Source organism: Spermophilus citellus, assembly GCF_964194105.1.
Source record: "Spermophilus citellus genome assembly, chromosome: 9".
Taxonomy (NCBI): domain Eukaryota; kingdom Metazoa; phylum Chordata; class Mammalia; order Rodentia; family Sciuridae; genus Spermophilus; species Spermophilus citellus.
This window is the reverse complement of record NC_138191.1, coordinates 132159013-132173872: the sequence shown is the minus strand read 5'-3', so window position 1 is coordinate 132173872 and position 14860 is coordinate 132159013. Positions and strand designations below refer to the sequence as shown.

General features: G+C 56.6%; 1 protein-coding gene across 13 annotated transcripts in view; it reads right to left on the bottom strand.

Moving 5' to 3' along the window:
• The window catches only part of CASZ1 (castor zinc finger 1), a 141631-nt gene that overhangs the window by 25960 nt on the left and 100811 nt on the right, over positions 1-14860 (bottom strand). Inside the window, exon 5 of one of the 13 annotated variants that reach the window (XM_081307764.1) lies at positions 225-246. The exons of the other annotated variants lie outside the window; for them this stretch is intronic. The gene's annotated coding sequence lies outside the window, so the exon portion shown is untranslated. The remainder of the gene's footprint in view (positions 1-224; positions 247-14860) is intronic. 13 annotated transcript variants of the gene reach the window in all.

Here is a 14860-nt window from a genome sequence, read left to right as displayed (position 1 = left end):
GGGCCTTGGACCCTGGCCAAGCCAGATGCCCACAAACTCATGTTTGTCCACAGCTCCAAGTCTGTGCTGCTTGCACCCAAATCCCTATGTATGCACACGAGGTTCCTCTCAAAGTTCAGCTTCAGGGCCCCTAATCACAACCCCACCCAGTTCAACTGCTGGGCAGGCCAGCAGGGTCTGTGACACCACATTTCCTCCAACAGCCTCAAGGGGAGCAGCCTCACCTGGTCCTCCTTGTCCCTTGCCCTGGACGGGGAAGAAAAGAGCGGGAGTGAGGAGTCTGCTCTATTTTTACCAAGAGGTAAGCAGCCAAGTGTGTATGGCAGACGGCAAATGAATCTATAAATATTTATCCCAAGGAAGAGGGAAGCAGAAGCTCCCAAGGCTGCACTTGCTGCTAGTGACACCCCCTCCCAGGGCTCCCACCCATCCTGGAGCCTCCCTGAACTTCGGCTCACCCAACCCAGCCCACCTTCTCCCCATCTCAGCCATGTGCCCCTCAGTCCCAGCCTGGGCCCCCACCAGCTGTGATGCAGCTGTGCACCGGGCCCACCTCCAGCCCCCAGGCCCCTTTGCTCCTGCTGACTCCCTCTACACCTGCCCTCCAGCTGCTGTTCTGACCCAGCCCACCTGCATTCCAGATGTTGCCCTCCCTCTGACTCTACTTTGGTCCCAAGGGTGGAGGTGGAGACGGCACCTGGGCCCGGGACATGGGCAAGAGGCAGAGGCAGGGCTGATGGTTGTCAGTGCCAATGTGTGCAAGGCTGGGATGGCAGGAGGAAGGCATGTATGAACTGAGGGCTGAGCTGCTGCCCTGTGCCTTCCGGCCCACCCCGTGGGGCCTTGCTGCTGGCCCCTCCATCAAAGGCCCTGGGACCTCCAGACTACCCACCCCCATGGTCTGACCCCAGACTCCTGTCCATGTAAACATTCCCCTGACTTTCTTCCCTAAAATATAAACGGCATGGCCAGGCCTCAATGGAAGGAAGCCATCAGTCCCCGGCCCTGTCACTGCCCCTTTCATCTCCTTCCCGCCACCAGCCTGCCCGCTGCTCTATTTACACTGGACATTTCCTCTGGGAACAATACTGCCCAGGAGGCAGGCTTGGGCAGGAGGGTGGGAAGGCAAGGGGACTCCTGTTCTGCTCCCCCCAGGGACCAGCAGACTTGGGGGGCAGAGGCAGGAGGGGCAGCTGAGGTGGGCCCAGCAAAGCACCTACTCTGCTCCTGGCCCCAGAGGCTCTGAACCCCAGAAGGCACAGCACAGGTTATAGTCTGGCCCCTGGGTCAGAGTCAGGAGCATGTGGCCTGGCTCTACCCCTGGGAGCTACCGGCCCCGGCAAGCTATCTCTCACGGAAGGGCTGCCGGGCTACAAGGTGAAAAGGTGCCTCCTTGGGCCAAGCACAGGGCCTGGCAAGGAAGGACCTGGGAAAAGACAGCTGAGCCCAGGAGGAGAACGACAGGCAGATGTGGTGCCATGTCTGGCCCAAGATTCCAAGACAAGGAATTCTCACCTGGCCCAGAAGAGGGAAGAGGGAAAGGAGAGGCAGGAGGCCTGGGGCCATCCTTGCAGCCCTCTCCCTTGCTCCAGCAAACAGCCCCCTCGGCTTTCCTACAGGCCTCCAAACTCAACAAGCACTACCCATCAGTCTCTGAGCTGAGCAGACCCAACTAAGGTGCAGGAGAGAGAAGCAAAAACTGACTGTCCATCACAATCTCACCAAAGCTTCAAAAATGATCCAGTTGAGCCCTGTGCCAACCCATTTGACAGAGGAGGAAGCTAATCCTGGCTGTAGATACCTGGAGCTGAGGCTCAGCCTCATCCCCATGAAGGCTCCGAGGCAAGCTCTGGGAAGTCCCAAGCCTCCCTGCAGGGGCTCCTTCCCTCCCTTGCCCCATCTCCTCCACACCCCCACTTCCTGTTCCCATAACACAGAGCCCCCTAAAGTGTTAACTGCGATGGGTAAAATGGTGCAGCAGATTGCTACAATAAATAATTTACTGATATTTATAAATATTCAAATCAGCCAGCTTCAGAAATCGAATGAAGGGAGGGCCTTGGGAGAAGGGGCCCGTTATGGCATGAATCTCATCACTCCCTGCACAGGCTAGGGAAGGCCAGGGCTCCTGCCAGTTCTGGGTGAGAAAGGGGGGTGCCTGTAGCTGCACCTGGGCCCCTTGTCCCCACGTCTTCCTGACATGGGAGGTAAAGGGCTGTGGGAAGCTGGAAGAACTACTCCTTCGGCACCTGGTCAGGCCAGGCCCTCTCCTGCAGGCAGTCTGGGCTCAAGGGAAGAAGAGGCGTGGTGCCCACTGCCCATGGCTCTGAGTCTTGAAGTTGCTTGTCTTGCCAGGGCAGGGGCAGTCCCAGGGGTCTGGGCAGGCCTGGCAGCCCCTCCCCACCATGAGTAATGTGTTTCAGGGCTGGGCTGCCTGTCAGCTACCAGGCTCCGGGTGCTTTATGGGCTCTGCTTGGTGGCTCTGAACTCCCTGGTAGGAAATAAAGTTCTCCCTGCGCGTCCCTTCTAAACATTTCACTCAGTGGAAACGGTGTTTAAGAAAAATGAGGACATATTTCTTCCTAAGGATGCAGGATCCCCTTTGGGCGGCCTAATGCCTGCTGTATATCAGGAGGAAGGGAGGCAGGGGCCAGGAGCCAGTCTCCTGGGGTGGGGGTGCACCTGGCTCTGCCTGCCTACTGCCAGGCAGCTCTGGGGGCCACAGACACTGTCCGGACACCGGTGGCTGAGCTAGCCCATGGCATCTACAGGTACATGGCACCTGGTGCCTCCTGAGCACCTTGTCTGTGCCAGAAAGTATGCTGGGCACTTAGTCACCTGGGTGATCCCCCAGCATCCCTGCAGGCCAGTTGTCCTGTCCCCATTTCCAGGTGAGGCAGCAGAGGTAATGAGGTTGGCAATTATCCCGTCAGTGCTGGAGCCAGCTCCCACCAAGTTCAGATTTCCAAGGTGCCTTCCAGGTCTTCTAAGTGGCCATCCTGGAGTCTCAGGGTGCCTAGGGGAGCTCCCACCCTGCTGCACTTGAGGACTGGAACCTCACAGACCACAAGCCCCCATTCAGTGGCACGCATGGGGCACCTACTTCCATCCAGGCTCGGGCTGAATTCTGAGGCTACGATGTGAGCAAGACAGGCAGTCCTGGGTCCTACGTCACCCTGGTTCCTACATCAGGGACTATGCAGTTCAGACAAGGCAACAATATTCAAAAGTCACTACCAGACCATCTCCCTGACATGGAGCACTGGTGCCACAAGAGCCGAAGGGAAGGTTGCTAGGCCCATGCTTTCCCCCTCAGAGCCCATCTCCAGCTGAGCAGTTCCCTCCCCTCATTTCCTACCAAGACCTGTCCCTGAGAGGCCCCCTGGGAGAGGGGGTCCTTCCTGATCCCATCTCCAGCTCAGAACAGAAGGGCCTCTGAGTTTTTTCTGAAGGGAGGAATGGCCACTGCTCCCCTTGGGTTCTCAGGCAGGTCCCTGGTCCTCAAGGGCTCTAAGCTGGGAAGTGGGCGGGGCTTGGCCACTGGGCCCTAGCTTACCCCCCTTTGTTTATTTATTTATTATGATTTTTTAGTCCAGTTAAAAGGTTTACTATCCAGACGCGTCTAAGTGGCCTCACTTAGCGTAAGTAACTCTATAAATCAGGGGAACTGTTAGCATCCACCACACAGGCTGGCTATCAATCTCCCCCAGGTCACAGCCAAACAGGAAGAGGAGAAAAAAGAGAGTTACCACCCAGGGGAGATTTAAAACATACACACACTGAGCAAAAGCACAGACGGTGTGCACGCCTGTGTGCACACACACTCAGGGATCTCTGTACAATCGTGTTCACACGTGCCCATCTAGAGCAGCCCACAAACTAGAAATTCTCTGTGTGGTCACAGTGATGAAACACAATTGCACTCCCACAGCGGGGGTTGGAGGGGACATGGAGCCTGAGGGGGAGTCTCAAGGCTCCCATGGCCTGGCCACCAGTGCCTGAGCTGTCTGCTGCAGGCTAGGGGCTCTGCAGGGCTGGGGCAGGGATGCTTGATCCCCTGCCCCCTCTGTGGCCTCTGCCTCCACCAGCTCCACGGAACCCCACTTCTGCATGTCCAAGGTGGGCACTTGGCATGAAGGGGGAACCAAAGAAGAGAAGGCAGGGAGCTGCAGGCCACTGCAGTGGGGCATGCCGTCCTTACATGCTCGTCCGGCCCTCAACTATTGCACCCTGAAGGGCAGCACCATCTGGATGGATGACTGACTGCCACATAGAGAAATGGAGGGTGCGGGCGAGGATGAAGGGCAGAGCCACTTTTCGTGGCAGCTGTGGAAATGCCCCACCTTTTTACTGATAGGTGCAGCTGGGTGTCCACACGGCTTGGACTTCGGCTCCCACCCCGTCAGAGAGGCCCCAGACCTAGAAGGCCGCACTGCCTGAGCCTCACCAGGCACTGGAGCAGGGGAAGCGGGTCTGGCATCTCCTCTGGACCTGAGGCGGACGTAGGTGAGGCAGCCTGAGGTGGGAGACCTGCTCAGGTCTACCTCCCCTCCCTGCTGCCCAGAGGCCTCCCTGGCTCACCCCCCTGCCTGCCCACTGCATCTCCCCATGAACTCTATTTCTCTTTCCTCTCTGAAAACAACTGAGCTGTAAATACTGTTTAACCTTCTCCCCCCCTCCCCCCACCACCCCCTCCCCTCCGCACTATAAAAACACAAATATGCCATAACTCAGCCGGCCCGGCCGCCCAGCCTCCAACATGCCCCGCGCCCGGGCCTCTCAGGAAGGTCATTACAAACGACTTTCCGATTCACTGCTCCTGAAATAATTTTGTGTATTAAAACCTGAATCTGCACTTTCTGGGGCCGAAAGCCTCGCTTAATTATGGCGGGTGTCCTTGGGACGGACAGTGATCCTTCACTCGCCAGCCCGCGCTCCAGCCCTCCGCCCGCCAGCCCGCCCCCCTCCCCGGGCCCAATCTGTTTTCAAAGTGTGTCTGTCCTTTATTAAATTGTTTTCTTTTCCACATTATCAGTTGCCATGGAGACCTCATCTCTCGGATTATTTGAATTTCATTATATCTATTGATTTGGGAGCATTTCATCTTTTTTATTGTTTTTCTGTCAATTTTCAAAACGAATAACCATCTAATTTGCGTCAGTGCTGATTATGTTTGTCCCTCAATAGAGGTCGGCAGCTGCGCTGGGGAAACAAATCAATGAAAAACCATCATAAAACTCCCCACTCCAGTCTCCAGGATGTGTGGGTGACATTCCACGCCTGCGAGAGACACACTCATCAGCTCCAACTTCGGCAACGGTGGCGGCAGCTCCGCTCCACGTCCGCCTCCTTTGGCCTTAATATTTAATTTTGCGATTTGGGGCATTATTAGTGGTGTTTTTATTAGCGCGTGTGCGTGTGAGCGTTTGGTGGTGGGCTGGCTGTTTCATTAATTTGTGGGTGAGGCAGGGAAACCCCGGAGGAGGGCAGGGCAGACGGCAGGCGTCAGGGGCGCAGCGGGAAGTGGAGAAAAGAGGGGGACTGCCCCAAGGAGGGGACCAGAGCCCAGGGACCAGGAGAGCCCTGAGGAGAGGCTGGAAAAGGGGGGACGGAGTAAAGGGGAGGAAAAGAGGGAATTCAAATTGCTTACTTTGTTGGTTTTTTTTAAATAATTTATGCAATTTTAAGCATTTATGTATAAATTTTTTAATAAGCCACCCTGGAGCAGGATGGCCATTAACATCCCAACGTCCTTCTGTCCAATGGGCTGGCGGAGAGGATCAATTTCTGAGAGTACTTTCCCTTTTTTATGACATGATAAAATGCTTTTAAAGCAACTTACACAAATATGGAAATTTTTTTCTTTTTTTCCATCCTCTCTCCCTTCCCTTCCCTTAACAGGCTTCTTATTCACTGGGGAGGGGTATGCAAGTGTGTGCGAGCGCAAGCCTGCGCGTGCATGCGTGTGTGTGTGTGCGCGCGCGCGCGCACACACACACACATACACTCTGCCCTCCTGCTCTTTCCTGCTGGGGAGGGGGCTGCCGGCCTGGCAGGGAGACAGCCCCAGTTCTAACTGGAACTGGCCGCCTGTCCTTCTAACAAGGGCATAAACTTTCATTACCCATGCACGCAGTCAAAGACAATTTAGGGAAACGCACTGCTCAGAAAAGGAAAACCTCAGCGATTCATGGCCCAAGCTGCCACCACCATCTGGGGGCTCCCCTCCAGACCCAGGGCACAAGGCCCTGAACCTCTGGCCCCGCCCAGCAGGAGGTGGGGGACAGGGCAGGGCCAGCTTCCATGTGGTGCCCTCAGTGGGAGGCAGCCAGAAAGGTGCAGGAGAGCCCAGAGTGCAAGGGTCTTTCTCTATGGCTAGACTGGACGGGGCAGGCCTTGGACAGAGGCAGGGCCCCTCGATTTTGCCCTTCCCCAAGACCCCTGAAATCTCTTTATTAACAGCAGCAGGTCACAGGCCCTCAGGGTGAGCACAGGGCTCCTTCTTTTATATCACTCCAGTGTCTGGAAAACAGCAGAGGCTTGGCTACACAGGACAGACAGACCAAATGAAGACAAAGCAGGAAAACAGACCCTGAGGTGACCTGAGGTCCTGGCAGAAGCCTCACGAACACTGGGGGCAAGGGGTCCCTTCCAGGTATCTGCTGGAAGCAGGTCTGGGCTACTGAGAGGAGAATCAGGGTATCTGCTGCCATTGCCCTGCCCTGGGCTGAGCTCCTGCTTCCTGGGAGAGGGAAAGAGTGCAGATGGTGACCAGGGCACCCCACCTCATCTTCCAGTTCCTCCTCCTGGTGGGAGTGAGGGGAGAATGGAGGGTGAGCCTTGCCCAAGCCCCTCCATGGCTGACAAGGACCTGTGCCCCTCCATGCCCTGTGACTATGGGATAGTGTCCAGCCCAAGACCACACTGGGGCACCTGGGCTTTGGTGGCTTCCAAACAAAACAAATCAATACGTGAGATTTGCCATCCTCTTAAAGCTTGCCACTTTAACCAAGTTTCTCTGCACTGGACCTCAGTGTCCCATCTGCAACAGTATGTCAAAGGGATGCTGTGAGTGACAGGTCTGGCACAGAGCTGCAGAGCACAGAGCACCTGCCACTGACTCTTGGGCAGAGTCAGAGATGGCTAGGTGTGGAGTCCAGCCTCTCGCAACCCTGCCTGCTTCTGCCCAGGGACTAGAGAACTGCCCGGGGCCTCCTGCTTCCTCATCCCTGAAAGCCCAACTTTCTCCTCAGGCCCTCACCCACCCAAGCTGCCCAGCCCAGGCTCTCCTGCCCCAGGCCCTGGGCCTCCCTCGGAAGGCACCGCTCTACACAAGTCTGCCCAGGGGGCTGAGTGGACAGCCCAGGAGGGTGCACAGCTAGCTGGGCCCTCTGCCGTGGCAGAGGGCAACCCTGGCAGGGCCAGGCCACCCCAAGCCCTCCGAGGGGTTGACAGGGAACCCCTCCCCTCCTCCTTTACCACGCTCAGATCCCCCCAACTGTCATTAAAATAACAAGTTTCTGTTACAATCTAAACATTCCCACATCGCATAAAGGGTTATATTACACCCGAGTCACTCCCGGCCCGTGTTTGCACAGAAAAGCTCACGGCAGGTCCCCCCTCCTGACGAAGTGACTTATTAAAGTTTAAACAGTAATTAACAGAACAATAAAAATAAAGGGATGTTTGGGGAGTCATAGCGCACACAGGGTTTTTGGCAGTGCCAGCAGTTTTTCAGTGCCCTGAGCTGGCAGCAAAATGTGACTGTGAAGCCAGGGGGGACGGAGGACGGGCCATGGTTGGGACAGTGAGACTTGAGACCCAAAAGGCAAGAAACAGAGGCCAGACTGGAAGGAAGCGATGAGGGGTCTGGGGTGGCAGGTGGGCCCAGTGTGGGCAGGGGAGAAGTCTACAGAGCAGGGAATCCACCAGACTTGGTGGGGAGGCTTCACGAGACTGAGAGTGACTGCCAAGCCCGGCCTGGTCACAGGCACTTCCGGGAGCCCAGGGCCTCAGTCACATCATGCCAACTCTGGGCACGGACCTGGCTGAAGGAGGAGTCAGGTCCCCAGCTATATCAGATGTCCTCTCTGTTCACATTGTCATTAGAAGACCCTGCAGTTGACTCTTGAGGCTGGACACCTGGGTTCCTCCTCCAGTGGGGCAGGTGCCTCCCCTACCCCTAGCCCCTGTGGCCAGGGCACACTGAGAACTCTCCTGAAGCCACTGGTCCTCGTTAAGTATGAATGAGGACTCAGGAAGGCCTGCCTTCCCCTGCCCTGAGAGAGGGAGACCAGCCAACCCTCAGGCCCACCTAAAGGGAGAAAGAACCCCTAGCCAGGCCAGATGGACCGACTCCCCCCCACCCGCCAGGGGAAGTCTCCAGTCCTCAAGCTTTTCAGGGAGCTGGGCCTGGGGGTTGGCAGGGCCAGGCAGGTTGTCCTTGGCCTTGCCTTTTCTCCCCCCATGTTCCGCTCCAGAGGCCCAGAACCCTGGCTCCAGGGGAAGGCAGAGACATGTCGGCCAGGGACAGGTCCTGGGAAAGGGAGGCCAGTATGTGTTTTCCTCAAAGGCTTAGGAGCTAAGGAACAAGGGACAACAGGGAGGCCACCACGTGTTATCTCAGGGGTAGAAACCATCTCATGCCAGCCAGAGGACAGAAAGGCACTGCTGAGCTAGCCTTTGATCCCCAGGCCCCCAAGTTACCCTCTTACTTCTCCCCTCTCTCAGCCTCCTACGGCTCCCATGTGCCCTCCCAGGGCTGTCCTCTGACTCACACCCCAGGGTCGGTGGCCAGTTTTGTCTGTCACTGCCATCCCTGTTGCTCCTCTCCAAGGAGACACTGCAGAATCAAAGTTTCTCTCCTCACCATGGGGGCTGATTCCAAGAAGTGGATTTCAGTGGAGCATTTCCAACTCATGCTCTTCCCTCTGGGGCAAAGGGTGGTCTTGGGGACACTAGGAGAACATGAGGAGGCCCCTCCTCCCCTTGGGCTTCCCCCTCTCCCCCATGCCAAAGCCTGCTTTGGGGTCCCTTCTGCAGGAGTCTCCCTCTACCTCAGCACCTACCAGAGCAAGCCAGAAATAAGCTCCTTGCCCTGGTGCAGGTCCCTGCTGGTCCCTCTATGTCCCAGCAGCACAAGGAAAGCAGCTGTGAGCCACACATGGAAGTGAGAGGCTGGGCTGAAACCACTCCCGCTAATCTCCTGTCTCCTGGGATCTGGGTCCTGGGTAGTTAATGGGAACAAAAGGCAGTGTCTCTGGCTGAGTCCCTATGGTCCTCATGCTGCTGCCTATGGCCTAGGCACCTGTGGGCACAGGGAGCAGGGGAGTACAGCAGGGCTCCACAGACCTCAGTGCCCCCTGGCCTTGGGGTACATGCAACTATCCCCCGAGGTAGCTTTTCCTCCCTCTTTTTTGGGTAGAGTTCTCTGGGGGCTGCATCCCCTAACCCCAATAGTGAGTGACTCATGGTTAGGGAGAGAGGAGGTTGCGGATGAAAGAGCCCAAGGAGCAGGCAGGTGTTGCTTCCCCTGCCTCCAGCTGCTGTGCTGAGGGTGAGGCTGGAAGGACAGACAGGAGTTCACACTCCCTCACTGCTGCCAGAGGAGGCAGCCTGAGTCACCCTGTACCACAGTGGGCTGGGGACGGGGGTGGGGGGGTTCCCTCAAGGGCAAAAGTGGAGGACAAGGCAGAGGGTGTTTGGGTGGTACCGAGGAGGGCAGGTGGGGATGCAGGCCTCTAGTGGGTATGCTCTCCGGTGGGCAAATGGGAAGCTGGCTGCTCACCATCATCAATCCCCAGCCTTCTCCCCTGTCCCAGGGGTGTGTGCAAGCCCCAAAGGCAGCCTGCACTCAGGTCCCATGAATTGACTGTATAAGGGAACAGCTACCAGGGCAGAGGCTGTCCTAGACCTATACAGAACTTCAGAACTGGAAGGGTGATGGACAGGTCTGGTGAAGGCTGGGGTCACTCACTGGTCAGCATTAGACAGATTCAGGGACCCAATTCTCACTGGGAGCCCTCTCACACCCAGCAGATCAGACTGCTACACATTTCCATTTAAGCCAGAATTTTTCATAGCCTCAGAGACTGCTCCAGGGCCCTTGGACCCCAGACATCTCAAGGGTTCCCTGCTGGGGAGGGCTGCATACTGGCCCACCTGGGCAGGGACTCCAAGAGCTCTGAACCAGAACTTCTGGGGTGCAGGGACTGGAAGTCAGCTACCCCAAGGAAAGCGGCTCTGTGGCCTGGTTTATCCACTGGAAATGGGTAGGACCTTGTGGCACTGGGAAGTGGCCTTCTTCTTGCAGGAACTGAGATCCCAGATTTCATGAATGTGCTACAAAGAGGAAACAGGGCAAGCATTACCCTAGAAGTCGGGGAAGGGCCTGGGGCAGAGAGGCCCAGGCAGTAAGCACAGCCCCAGGTGTGGGGGGGGGTGGTGGTGCAGCATGTGGCAGAGGACCTGGGGATGACAGGTCACCCCGCCCTCCCTCCAGCCCATCTCCTCAATCCCCTTGCTGAGGCCAATGATGAGGACATGAGGGGACTAATTTAGGAGTATTTTTAAAACTGTGGCCCTGGTGGAGGGGTTTAGCAGTTGTCAGCCATCTGGAATAGGAATTACAATCACCTCCCTAATCCTATATTCCCTAAACCCTAAAGCTGGTTACAGTATGAGGAAGAGGCAGCAGGTGGGTGGGGGTGGGAGTCTGTTCCAGAAAGGGGCAAAGCCCAGGGAGGTGCCGACAGGCTGGGCAGCACCTTCCTGCCCCTTTGGAGGGAGCCCGGGCTGGCCATGGGCTGCGGCTCCAGCGTGCTCAGAGCCCACTCGGCTCCCCCACCCGCTCACGCACGCTCACTCCCCAGGCCGCGCCGGCTCGCGCAGGGGCCGTCAGGTAAATTAGATCTGAAAGCTGACAATTTCTGACCATATTTCCTTGATTATTTCAAACAAATGCACAGCAGCCGCTGTAAGGAGATTAAAGTGACATAAACGTCCCGAGTGGGAGGGGGGAGGGCAGAGGATTCAGGTCACCCCCATCCGTCCCCCGCCTGACAGACGCTATATCGCTATCCAATCCAATAAAAAATCCCCCCCTTTTGCTTTAATTAATTTTACAGCTAGCTTGCTTAATTACTTTCAATCAAAATCCTCCTGCCATCGCAAAATTAGAGATGGTTGAGCTCCATTAGCCTAAATTCTTCATTTCCATATAGAAAAGAGGCTGTCTGCAGAGCCAGCCTGGGCCCCTGGCAGGACAGACGCCCGTCTGCCCACCCGCTGCCAGCCAGCCCACTCCTGGCTTCCATGCTGGCTCTCTGGCCTATGCATTCTCCCTCATTCTCCTCCACCACTGCATCTTGGGCTGAGAGGAGTTGGGGTCCAGGTGGGGTCTACTCCCTCTGTCCCCTAACTCTTTCCTAAGATTCACGCAGGGACTACAGAGTTGGGCTGAACTAAGGGGTCAGATGGGGTATGGAGCTCTTGTCCAGGGCCAGCTGCTTGTGGCAAAAGGAATAGTGATCCTGGGGTCTCCCTTCCTTGCTAAGGGACCCCTGCCTCCTGGAGAGAGCCTCAAGCCCTGGCTGCCCAAACCCAGGATAGGTCTCTTGGGCCCTCTTCCCCACCCCTATTCAGGAAGCAGGGCTCCAGCAGGATAGGTACTTCTAGCCTGATGAGGACATGAAGTACCTGTGGGTATAAACCCTGGAACCACCGTCACCCAGGTTTCTGGCTGGAGCCACTGCCTGAGCAACTCTCACGTCAGCTGTCTCGATGGGGTGATGAAGCATTGCAGCAGTCCCTACAGACTCTGGTGTCCTTTTGGGGGCCCCACATGCCCCACTGTAGCCTGGCTCCAGTCTGTAACAGCTGCTCCTCCACCCAGCCCAGGCTGGGTAGGTGGTGGGTCTGGGCTCTGTCCACATCCTGTGCCCGAACTGGCTCCCTTCTGCTCCCCTCCACCCGCCTCAACCTCACAGCCAACCCCAACTCTAGAAGCTCCACTTCACGTTTTCCACACTACAGCCCCGAGTGTCACCACAGGGTCCAGCCCAACCTGGGCTCCAGCTGATTAAGGATCTGCAACAGGATGTAGGGATTACAGTAAAACCTGGCTCTGGATCTACAGGGGCAGCAGGCCAAGTCCTGGCTCTGGGACTCCCTTCTTCTCCCTTTACACCCACCCCCAGCCCAGCTGCCAAGTGAGGGAGGAAGGCTGAGTCTCTCAGCCCTACAGGAGGTCCAGCTAGTCTTTGCGAAGTGGGTGACAAGGGATGGCATTGAAGGACTCAGGCCAAAAGGGTAGAAAGGTAGGGGCTGGAATTGGGATGGGGAGGAGGAATCATGGCTGAAATCTATGCTGGACCCTTTATGCTATTCCTGGGTCCAGCAGCCAAACTGGTCCTCCTCGGGGAGCCAGTGTGGAGGTAGGGTATGCTGGGCCTGAACCCCTGGGCAAAGGCTGAGCAAGATGGGGGAGAGGTTCTAAAGGCTCATTGAGACCCCTCCAGCTGCTCCGTGGCTGAATGGTGCTGGGTGTGAGGCCAGTTCAGAATGGATGATGAACTGAATGTGGGCCTCTGGCCTTTCTTCCTGGCCACTAGAGGCCCATGGGTTGGGTTGCAGGCCCACAGTCCTCATGGTTCTGCTTTCATAGGTTAACTCAATCCCCTCCTGGCTTGGTGGAGGTTCTCCACTACATCCTGAGTACCTAGTAGCACTGCCTCCTCTGGCCCTGGGTCTCAAGGAGCCCAGAGTCTAAAAAGAACGATAACCAGCACCAGTGTCTCACAAAACACTGCGAGCAGAGAGGGAAGTAAGGTGAGGGCAGCATGAGGGGTGAGGAGGGCAGGTCTCCTGGCTCCTGCTCCTCCCTCATGCCCTCCACACAGGCCTATACCCTGTGAGTCATCAGCAAGGGGACCAGGAGGTACAACAGGCGGCAGCCCTGTCATGGGCACTTTCCTTCCATGAAGGCAGGGCTGAGCCTCATTCCCATTTTACCCACCCACATGTCTGGTGGAAGGTAGATGGAATAGCAAATTCGGAGTCAGTTATACAGAGATCAAAGGGCACACCCACTGTGGGGAGGCACAGCCCAGACTGACTCCATGCCAGGTGGCACCTGAGGGGCAGCAGAAACTCCCAGACCTCAGCACACTGCCACTCAGCTCTGGGCAGACTGGCTACCCTCCTACCATGCATCCTTCAGGGGTCCCAGCTGTAATGTCACTTCCACTGAGAAGCCCTCTGGATCACCCCTCCGTCTTCTTGCTGTAGGTCTGCAGTGACCGGCCTCATCACCCCTCTACGTTGGTACGCTGCTGGAGCTGTGGGGGACAGACCACTGCTCAGCACAGCGTCTGGCCCAGTAAATATTTACTGAATGAATACAGAAAACTAAGTGCTTCTCAAGTTCACTAGGCAGAGAGGAGACCCAGGGTGTGGCCTGACTTCACCAAAACCCTCAGACCTCTAGGATCCTTTTCTATCTGCCAGGATGGAGGCACCTGGGTGCAACCGAGCTGAAACCACCCCCATAGGTTTCTTGCCCTCTTGAGCCCCAGGCTCACCTCCAAACGCCCTTCACAGGGCTCTTCCTAGAGAACAAAGGAGGCCCCAGTTGTTCTGACATTGCTCTGTGAGAGGGACAACTGTTGCTGCCAGTCCCTTTCCGAATAAATCCAGCAACTGTTTGCTATGAAGTGCAATTCTTTCCCCCCACCTCCTTCCTTGTCCCAAAAAGGAGAAAAGGGGATTGAAAAAAAGATGGGGGAAAATCCCACACCAAGCCCCACAGTCTCCCTACACCCGCTCTTAAGTCTGTCTGGAAACCTTATGAGCACAAAGAGGGCACAAGGATAGCCACCTGCTGTCCCAGACAACTGGGACAGCCGCAGCTAAGGGAGAGGCTGAGATCAGGACCCAAAAAAAGGAGGTGAGAGAATGAAGGATGAGAGGAGGGGAGGCGAGGGGGAGACAGAAGGGGCCACAGGACGGATGGAAGAAAAGGAGGGGGCAGAGGGCAGTGTCCACCAGGCCCTGCAGGTGCAAAGGGGTCTGAGGATGAGGGAAGAAAATGGGGGTGGGGAGGCAGAAAGGGCCCTGGAGGCCAGGTGGACAGAGTGGCAGGGTGCTACTGGAGCAGTGGGCACAGTGAAGGAGCTGAAGGAGGGAGAGGCTGACTGGGGAAGAGGGAACGAGGTCTATTAAAAATCTCTCAGTGCATAACACAAAATGTCAGGGTTTATAGCTTCATTCTTGGCTTTGCCGGGACTGAGAACCCTGAACAGAAATGTCACCGCTTGTCATGTTTAATCACCTGCTGTTTGTTAACACCTTCCCTGCAAGGAGCCTGTCTCAATCTGCCCCTGGGCCCCTGAGGGACCCGGAAACAGAAAACATCCCTAGTTCCTTCTCAGGGCTCTTGGACCTGCTAGGGCTCCTGAGAGAAAAGCGGCCTCTGCTCCACAAGGTCTCCTGAGGAGCCCCAAAGGGACCCTTCCTATCAGGCAGGCCGAGGAGGGGCCCACATGGTATTGTGGATGGTGACCTGGCTGGCCTGCGATGGGTGCTTGGCCTGGGAGCTCCCAGGCCACTGCCCATCTCCTGCCCATAGCACCCACTTCCTGAGCCTGAGGGTAAGAGAAGATAAAGAAGGGACCACTCAGATCCCCGCAGCCTGGAATTCACCAATCTGTCTGCTTGAACAGCAACTGCCACACAACATCCACTGTTCAAAGCCGCCCTCCTCCCCCTTACGATCCATCAGGATCAAGCCATCTGTGGCTCTGGCGTGGCTCCCTCCCTGAGCACGCTTCCCCGGGTTGTTTAGACTAGGAATTCTCAGCCC